Raw genomic sequence first — 10,492 nt, forward strand, 5'->3', positions numbered from 1 at the left:
ATTTAGTGTAAGACAAATATAAGGTATTATATTAAAAGTGTTTGTTCGTTTTGGTTTTTGAATCATATCTGAAGAAGAAAAGACACTAAACATTCAAAATCGATATAATACAATATCAACACATAACAATACAAATAAATGTCAGGGGTATTAAAAGACAGGTATAAGCAAAAATATCACAAAATATCAGAAAAGCAAGCCTCGGTAGCGCAGTAGGTAGCGCGTAAGTCTCATAATCTTAAGGTCGTGAGTTCGATCCTCACCCGGGGCATTACTATTTTAGATAAAATCTATTCCAGTTTTTATCCAAACTCCTAGTCTGTCTTGTTATGATCATTAATCAGTTTATCGTTAAAGGATATAACATAATAGTTCTAATGGCTATTTTATGCAAAAACAAAAATATATAACACACTTTTATATTTGGTGTGTTTCACGTAAAGAGGCCAATAAGAAAGGAAGGTTCTGAAATTAGTTTATATTAGACATATTGTTACTTCTACGTAATGAACGTGCACGTTTACGTGTACAAGCAATTTTTTATTTATAGTTAAATGACCAACCAAAATATAGGTTTTTCAAAAATCTGCATAACTGATGAAAAGGTTTTTTGTAACATGTTTTCCCTTTGAAGCAATTTAGTGTAAGATAAATTTAAGGTATTATATTAAAAGTGTTTGTTCTTTTTGGTTTTTGAATCATATCTGAACAAGAAAAGACACTAAACATTCAAAATCGATATAATACAATATCAACACATAACAATACAAATAAATGTCAGGGGTATTAAAAGACAGGTATAAGCAAAAATATCACAAAATATCAGAAAAGCAAGCCTCGGTAGCGCAGTAGGTAGCGCGTAAGTCTCATAATCTTAAGGTCGTGAGTTCGATCCTCACCCGGGGCAGTACTATTTTTGATTCAAACGTATTTCTTTAATTTTCCAACTAAGATGTTATAATTGAAATATGTCATCATCATTCAATTCAATTCAATTATCAATAATCATCATTCATGTCTTTCATACCTAAATTATTTCTTGATTAAAGCTAGAAGACGTTTTGCAATATTTACAGATTACACCTTCAAGGCGAAACTTCTGATGCTGATGATAATCTCATTCATGGTTTCATGGTTGAATACGTTTTAATAAAAATAGAATAAAAATAGCAATAGAATAATATACTAGAGTTGGTCTTATAGCCCTTGTTATGGTTAATAATATTTTGATGTTTATAAATTTCATTCAAAACCTCAACTTTATGATATTTTATGATTAATATCCATCCAGCTTTCGGTTTAAAAATCATTCATGTGCTTTTATCTTTCCTATACTGAGTGAATACCTTTTTATACACTTTTCACTTTTATCCAATGCCCTTTAATTTTGAAGCTAAATATAACAAATAATCTCTTTGTCTAGAAATATGAAATAGTCTGCAACATTACATATTGTTCATTTGTAATTGTTAATTGTTTTTCTATATATTACATAATTAGTCCAACAATAAATGTAGATTCTTATCATATATATAGTATTTAATATGTGTTATCATTTGTGAGATATACAGCAATAGTAAAACTTTCATAATTAGATAATAGAGAATATGAGATAAAAACAGTACGAACATAGAGAATGGTTCTTTCATAGATCCTAACCTATTCTAGATTCTATTCTAGTCTAATAGACAATATCTATGTTTTCTTAGAGTCTGCTTAGCATTTTTAATATTTCAAGCAGTATTTATTGATATATCAGGACATCTCTAATAATATATTTAAAATACAACACATGCCTCGGTAGCGCAGTAGGTAGCGCGTAAGTCTCATAATCTTAAGGTCGTGAGTTCGATCCTCACCCGGGGCATTACTTTTACCTATTTTAGATTAACGTAGGTCTTGTACTTTGACCAAAAACTGATATATCTTTATATATATAATTCTTCTGTTCGTGTATGTGTAAATGAACTCCTAAACGGTTGGACCGATTTTGATGATACTTCTTGTGTAAACTGAAGTGGATTTGCAAATGGTTGCCTGTAGATGGCCGTGCAAATGGAATCTAAGATCTTTTAAACATTCTATTATAAGAAAATATCACAACAAAATCACGAACTGTATGTTATTGTAATAATCTTATAGTATTTGTTTTATTACAAAAATTAATAGTTTAATTCAAACAAATCCATTCGGCTTTGGCAGGACACATCTGTTAGATCAACTAGTAAACATATAAAATGTTAATAAAAAGGATCAGTAGATATTCGCTATCAGACATAATAAAGCTTTCAAATTACTTTTTTTGCATCTGGAGCTTTTATTTTCAGAATATTTATATTAGGCTGTAAAATAAATTTTATAACCGGATACACAAGGCTTCTCAGATCATTAGCATGAATTTCATGAATACATTTGACTTCGAAATCATCGTGCAACTCTTCGTTAATTACCTAGCGATAAACACTGGTAATTAATCGAAAAACTATATTTTTTGGCCAGTAAATGTAACCACATGTGTACCACATAAGTCCAAATTTCCAGTCTCTATCCCATTTGTGAATATTTACTCCTACTTATACTTTTTCAACAACCTTGGGCAAAGATATATATTTTGTCGTAATGACTGTGTCTTGATAGCAAATGTTCCTAGTACTGTTTCTTTTCTTTTTAGGATATCAGCAGTGCAGAGCATATATAGGAGTGGTCCCAAGATAGAACTTCATTGCGGAACTCTAGCTGCATTAGGTTTGAATGTTGAGATAAGGAGCATGATAAAATACAAACCATAATATTTATCAGATAGAGTCCAATTCTATTATAATTTATTTTAACATGACCTAGAGTAATTAATAGGAAAATACGTTATATGTTAATACGTTAAAATACGTCAAGCACTGTCGAAGAGATAGCTGGACATAAGTGTATCTTTAATCAAAATATAGACCAATATAGAGAATATCTAATTTGATATAAAACAGGATAGGATACGATGAGTAGATAAAATCGTATAATATGTAATCTGCATAAGAAATAATATATTTTCTATTAGGGATGCGAATGTTGAATGATTATCAATTTGGAAGGTTCTTGATTCAAAGAAATATCTGAAGTATTTTAACGATTGATTTTGAAAAAGTCTTACTGAAAAAGTGTTCTGAGATTCACCTTTCCTGCGTGTTTCCAAAGTCAATAAGCTTCTCAATATGTATCGACCTATATTAAAAATATTATTAAAGGTTTGAATGGTTGTTTGAAGGGTTGAATGTTAATGTATTCCTTCTGACTCTTGACGTCTGCAGTCTCTTAATCACAAGTGTCTGTCTATTCTTAGAAATTAGCTTATCTAATTGTTCCGAACTAATACATATGTATTTCAGATAGCTTTGTTGTCGTAAATAAATCTGACATAAATAAACTTGACACAAACACCAAACTCAAATACATTAGATGTCTAAACTAATATCTAAAGATGTTTGCAGAAAAAATAATGTATAACCTGTATGGTCAAAACAATCTTGTATAAAGACATCTAGGTATATGGTGGTACTGGGTATTTACGACTACTACATCTTTATAAAATTACATGTTTCATACTTAAACTGTTTAGAGTGTTGCTTAAACACAATTTGATCGTATATGTTATATTGGAGAATTGTTCTTAATAGTTCCAAATCTGTCCACATTAATATTACGTTGCAACGAAATGACAAAAACCTAACTATTTCACTTGACGGATGCCCGATTCATCAAGCAGAATCAGAAATAGCTCGAGACCCACTTCCATATATAATATATCTTGATGGTAGGTTAAATTTGAAACATTATATTAAATAAAAAGTAGAGTTTATTAGACTAAAAGTCAAGTAATTATACTGGTTAGTCGGAAGGTACTCCTAATTCGACTTAATATCAAAGAGATTATGGTTTATCAGTCGATCATAAAGCCAATTTGGACTTATGGGGTGCAAATATGGGGTTGCACTAAAACATCATAACAACTAGTAATCCAACACATCCAAAAAAATTTCTACAATTCAGTACCAATGCTACGTACGTAACCAACAAAGAGCGGCATAATCAACTCGAAATCAAATGAATATATTAAGTAATTCAAGATTTCGCATTAAAACACGAAATAATGTCTCTAAACCACAACAGTATCTGCACTACATAATATTCTATATTTTTATATTATATATTTTATTTCTATATTATTTCTATATTTCTTTTTATTATATAGTTTTATAGTTGTGCTGGTAATTCCCCACGGTACTAGAGTAATAGTAATCTCCATATAAATGTGTAAAGAAGATCTATTAATCAGACTATTACTGACTTGCTCGCCATCATGAGCAAAAACTGTGGTATTAGGGTAAATTATAAGCACAGTGCTCGTGTACGTACACGTTAATATCCTTATAAACAAAGTAATATGAAACCTAAGTGATTTTAATGCCAAAATATTTAATTTTTCTTTTTGCAGTAATTTAGAACTAAAAAGAATTAACCTGATCGTAATATCAGTAAGATAATATTAGAAGAAAGTAACAGTAAAAAGATTTTCCGTAATAATATGCACAGAACATGTAACAAAATACGCATTAATCAATATATTAATTGCAATAGAACGTGCTGATTCACCTTTTGCAAACAGATTTCCGCTAACCCTTTGAAAAGAATGCCATCAATCTTCTAAATGGCCTACTTATTAAAATATTTATAAATTAATTACGGCCACCGTACACAATTCTGTCTAATACTCGAGTAATACCTCTGCATAAAAAACACGGAAACCGTAATTATGGCTTAACACGTGTACCATCAATGATTAATAAGAATATAATCCGTTCAGATCGTGTTGATTTTCGCGCGTAGCCACTCTTGGAGATTGCAACGCTTGTTTTCATTATAAGTTGTTTTAGCTTTACCCCTGGATCTATTAATATTCTCCGATAATTATTATATTGCAAGTCATTCTTAATATTAAGGCCAAGGATTCTTATATACAAGTTTTAGTTTTAAAGTTGTCATAGTTAACAATAGCTGACTCTATCAAATTCGATTGATTTATTGTTTACAAAGCTCAAGACATAATACAACGTTCAATAGTTACGATTACAACCATGTTATCATTGTGCGTCTTGGTTACCAGAGAGCCGGAAGTAAAAAATAGAAACTGGCAGATTTTTTAAAATCCTGCGCCGTAGAAAAATTATGCTTAGAAAATCTTAAATGGAGGCTTTGAAATCATGCTTATACATGCTTCAAAGGCCCCAGAGAGCCAGAATTTACAAAATGCCTTTTTTGTCCTATGATCTAACCGGAAAGCTTTAGTGACATTAGTTTTTTTTTCTATTTTTGTTTATAATGTCGAGATATTTGGTAGTATTTGTAGTATTTTTAGTAGTATTTGTAGTATTTTGATAGTAATATGATAGATTATATGTTATATGATATATGATACATTGCACCTTCAACTTACGTTAAATATCTGGGAATGCCTTTTAATCGACGTCAGACATGAAAAAAACATATAGTGACAAAACGCAAACAGCTTGGACTTAAACTAAACCAAATGTATTGGCTGATAAGTCGTAAATCTAAATTATCATTAGATAACAAGGTTTTGCTGTATAACTTAATAGTTAGGCCCATCTGGACCAGTGGTATTGAACTGTGGGGTACTACTAGGAAATCTAACATAGATATCCTACAGAGATTCCAGAATAAAGTGTTGCGAGTCATAATCAGTAAACTGATTCAACACGATATCCCCTTAGAACCCATAGCGAGTGTGATTACAAGTGCTAGTGCGAAATACTATTAGTGCATCCCAATGCAGTCGCCAAACAGTTAAATGTGCGCGATGACAGTGAAGTACGTAGGCTCAAACGCAAACTACCATACGAACTGATTAATAGACACATAGAGTGAAATTTAGTAATTTCTAGAATGTTAGAATCATTAGAATTTAGATTAGAATAGTCATTAGAATAAGATTTATATTATAGGTTGTACAGCAGATCACTTACTGTAGTGATCTTCTACATGTTAGGATGGTTATATTATATAGCGGAAATCATACAATAAAACTTATTGCCTACGGGCAGATTCTTGACGTTCTAAGAGATTAATTTAAAAAAATCTTCAACTTTGTATTGACAAACAAAGGACATGTATTCCAACACCAAAGAGTTCAAAAAGTTAGTGTTATTGTTTATAAGGAAATAAATAACGAGATTTTATTTGATAAGAAGATAAGAAATATACAAGAAAAATAAAAGTCTCAGAAAGAACAATTAACATATATAATAGATTAATCAGTTGACTACGTTGCCGTTTCAAGTGTTTTTAACAGTTAAATACAGAAATTGTAGTAAAAAAGAAATAAATAGTTGCTTGTATTGGGCAATAAATTTTATAGATTTTACATGGAAGTGGTAGTACTTAGTGAATAAAAAATAATTGTATTAAATTTGAGGCAATGACAATGTACAATTAGGAAATACTTTTTCACGCTCTATGAATATTTATTTAAAATATCGTACCGGTTGGCGCAGTGGTAAAGGCGACAGGATGTTCCACCTGTTGCCATAATAGCGGGTTCGAATCCTGCTGGGGCATGGTCGTAAATTTATGTTTGTGATTGTTTTTAACAATTAGAACATTTAGAAGATATATAACATTGAAATAAGTGCTAATCTAATATATTTTCAAAGGAAGCTATTGGGATCTTTAAAAACTGAAAATTGTAACATGTGTTTCTTAAGAGATTATTTTGAAATAAACGAATTTGTACTCTCAACTTCAGGGAGATTCAATAAGGCAGTTCTACACCAAAAGAACCATTACTAGATGTATGTGTGGATTTTTTTAAATATTTATATCTTACATTAGATATGTTATGCTTAGTACAATATTAATTTAGTTAAGTTAGAGCTAAGAATACAGTTTATATCCTATACAAGTTCGCGTGGTTTGGTTCGCTTCGAACTTCTGATTTCCTGCGTGTTGTCCAGTAGCTGTATTGCTTCCACGTTGCTGTGATTTAGCAACCTTATTTTATGTTTTAAGAGGAAATTTTGGATCACTTGGTATATCTATTTGATTTCGAGGTCATCGTGCATCTCTGCGTTGGTTACGTAACAGGTCAATTGAAAAGGTCAAACAATTGAAAACATTTTTTTGGCAAAATTAGTTTTTTTATTCAACATAATTCCCTTCAAGGGTAATACACTGATTATAGCGACCCTCCAACTTTTCGATACCATTTTTGTAGTACGATTTGTCCTTTGCTTCAAAATTGGTCTCAGTTTCGGCGATCTAAATCTTCTTTTGAGATCTGAGAACAGGAAATAGTCGCTGGGGGGCCAGATTTGGAAAATATAGTGAATGAGAAAGCAAATCGAAGCCCAATTCATGGATTTTTGCCATCGTTTTCTCTGAATTGTGAGACGGTACATTGTTTTGGTGAAGCAGCACTTTCTTTTTCATCAAATGCGGCCATTTTTCAGCGATTTCGTCCTTCAAACAGTTCAATAACGCTGTGTAATAGTCTACTTTTTCAAGCTTGTCAATGAAAATTATTCCATGCGCATCCCAAAATACAGACACCATAACCTATTCCCACCCCAAAGGGTTCATCGTGTGCAGTCCACTCGGATGACTGTCGATTGGACTTCGGAGTGAAATAATGGAGCCATGTTTCAACCATTGTCACAAATCAACGCAAATGCTCGGGTTTATTACACTTGATCATCTTCAAACACTGCTCCAAATCATCAACTCGTCGTTGTTTTTGGTCAAAAGTGAACTCTCGCAGCACCCACATTGCACAGAGCTTTCTCATACCCAAATATTCGTGAATGATATGATGTACACGTTCAGTTAATATCCTTAGAGTGTCTGCTATTTCATTCAATTTCAATTTACGGTCATTCAAAATTATTTTGTGGATTTTTTTTTTATATTTTCGTCGGTAACAACCTCTTTTGGGCGTCCATTATATTCACCGTCTTCGGTGCTCATTTCACCACGTCTAAACTTAGCATACCAATCCTTGATGGTTGATTTTCCTGGGACAGTGTCCGGAAACTCGGCATCAAGCCAAGTTTTTTCTTGTCATATAATACAGTTGAACTGCATTTTTTCCCTTCACAAAGCAATATTTTATCAACACGCGAAAATCCTTTTTATCCATTTTTTTCACAATAACAAAAATTGCTTCACTCAAAATGCTATAATTCACAATCTAATGATCCGACAGCTGTCAGATTTATACACGAATCTTTTGATGGTTAGGGCTAACTAAAAAACATATGGATTTAATTCTAGTAGCCCCATCTATCTCTCTGGCCGGGGACTTTTCAATTGTTCTGTTATCTATAAGCATTGGTAATTAATCGTAGAACTTTATTTTGGCTGCGTTGGATTACTAGTTGGTTTAATGTTTTACTGCAACCGCATAATTGCCTCCCATAGCTCCAAATTAACTATTTGATTAACTGTACAGTACAGTTGCTTACCTCTTTATCTTATCTGCTCTGCTTAACATATTTTCTAAGATGATCTTTCCAATTTAACCTACCATCGAGATGAACACCGAGGTATTTAGCACATTCTGCTTGAGGAATCGGGCCTCAACTAATATAACATAAGTAGGTTTTTCTAATTTCGCCGCAATGCAAAATTAGTGATTTATAGATCTTGTTGACTGCTGGTTGTAGTTTTTCTTTAGGCAGAAATATACTTATACTTTTTGTCATGATAACTTATCATCGGTAAATGTTCCAAGTACTCTTTATTTTGTTGTTGGGATAACAGCAGTGTAAAGAAGAAACAGGAGTGATCTACGACAATACACTACCCTGGGGAACTCCAGCCGAAATAGATTGTGTGGAAATATTGCAACCAAAAATTGTTTACGGAATACCAGGGAACGAGAAGTGTAGAATACAATCTGGTAGGACAGTTTGATAAGTAAATGAATGTTTAAATGAAACATATTTTTTCAGTAAAAAAACCTTTTATTAAAATAATTTCATTTTGACATCGCCTTTTTACCCAATATATTTAGTCTTGACTTTTTCCAATATTTTCATTCCTTCCAAATACTAGAATTTCTTAAGGCCCTCGAACTAGTCGGCGTTTCAGTGGTGACCTCTTAATTCGATACAAATCTCTTGCCAAATCTAACAGTATCAGCCACTTCACGTTTGACTCTCTAATCTTCCAATATCACTCTATGACCTGAACCCTCAGCATCATTTGTGCTAGTACGACCACAACTTTTCCGGAAACAATCATTTTCCAAAAGAAGCGTTTCGCACTGGCTTTTTGGAACTCGAGAGCAGAATTACAACGATTCCATGTCTGGATAACATCACATAGGAAGGTATTTTCTTCGGCCGATGATTCTGTTGGAAGTCCTAAATCCAGAAACGTTAAGATATAGCTACATACCTACCTAGATAGCTAAACCTGCTATCTTCTCTGTCCTGTAAAACGAGTAGAATCCCAATCTCTATCAAATGCTTATTTCACAAGATGTACGTTTTGTTTTCATCTACAGTTAACGTCTACTTCGAGTTTTTGACACCAAACCAAGTTGAACAGCTCCGTGGCTTGTTAAAATTACAAAAATCAAATTTACAAAGAAACTGACCTTAACCTTAAAGATCAAGCACTTCAAGTCTTAGTATTGCCAAAAACAACAACTCAGCTAGCTCCAGATCTTTAGAGAATATACTCATTCGAGAGCTAATGGTTATGCGACGCATTGAGCACCTGTCATCGTTAAACTCTTCCTCCATTCGAGCTACAACGATCTTTTTACCACCATTCAGTGGAGGTTCCTGATAAAATGTCTCTCAAGTCCTCTGCAATAAAAACTTACTTATCTTTATAAATTAAATCCATCCTACATTCTTTTCTGTTCGCAAATTTAGTAATCACTTTGTCATTACAATTGTCTATTTTGGAGATAAAATATTTTTTAAGAGATAGCATATAGATCTAAGAAACGTTTTGATGCGCTTTTTGTAATGGGAGTTTTACCTCGATTTCTAATAACTGTATAATCTTAACGTGTCTCCTATATTGTTTCCTGTTCATCAATTTAGCTTCCGTAATAAACTCGGAACAATAGAACAAATACATAGATTAGACAAATGAAGTCAAAACTACAAAATATGTGTTGTTATATAAGCCACAATCTCAGTTTCTGGATACCTACAGCTTTAAAAAAGGAAAATTGTATGTTAATCATAATGAATAAAAAGACAGTATGAAATATTTTAAAAAATATAGCCATGATTGTAGACTCTAAACAAGGGCTTAATACTTGTATATAGAGTTATAAGAACAAAAATATCGCAGAAGAATACAGGCAGAAGCCTCGGTAACGCAGTAGGCAGCACGTAAGTCTCATCATCTTAAGGTCGTGAGTTCGATCCCCACCCGGGGCCCTATCGTTTTAGATTAAATCTAATTC

The 10,492-nt window shown here is 32.3% G+C and overlaps 3 non-coding genes across 3 annotated transcripts; all 3 read left to right on the plus strand.

Annotated features, from left to right (window-relative positions):
- Positions 1–198: 198 nt before the first annotated feature.
- Positions 199–271, plus strand: TRNAM-CAU (transfer RNA methionine (anticodon CAU)). The gene has a single exon. It is a non-coding gene; the product is annotated as a tRNA-Met (tRNA).
- Positions 272–834: 563 nt separating this feature from the next.
- Positions 835–907, plus strand: TRNAM-CAU (transfer RNA methionine (anticodon CAU)). The gene has a single exon. It is a non-coding gene; the product is annotated as a tRNA-Met (tRNA).
- An 887-nt stretch (positions 908–1,794) lies between these two features.
- TRNAM-CAU (transfer RNA methionine (anticodon CAU)) lies at positions 1,795–1,867 on the plus strand. The gene has a single exon. It is a non-coding gene; the product is annotated as a tRNA-Met (tRNA).
- Positions 1,868–10,492: the final 8,625 nt, after the last annotated feature.

This window comes from Rhynchophorus ferrugineus, unplaced genomic scaffold (genome assembly GCF_030347505.1).
Source record: "Rhynchophorus ferrugineus isolate W39M unplaced genomic scaffold, kcgeb_rfMv2 rfM1, whole genome shotgun sequence".
In the NCBI taxonomy this organism is placed as follows: domain Eukaryota; kingdom Metazoa; phylum Arthropoda; class Insecta; order Coleoptera; family Curculionidae; genus Rhynchophorus; species Rhynchophorus ferrugineus.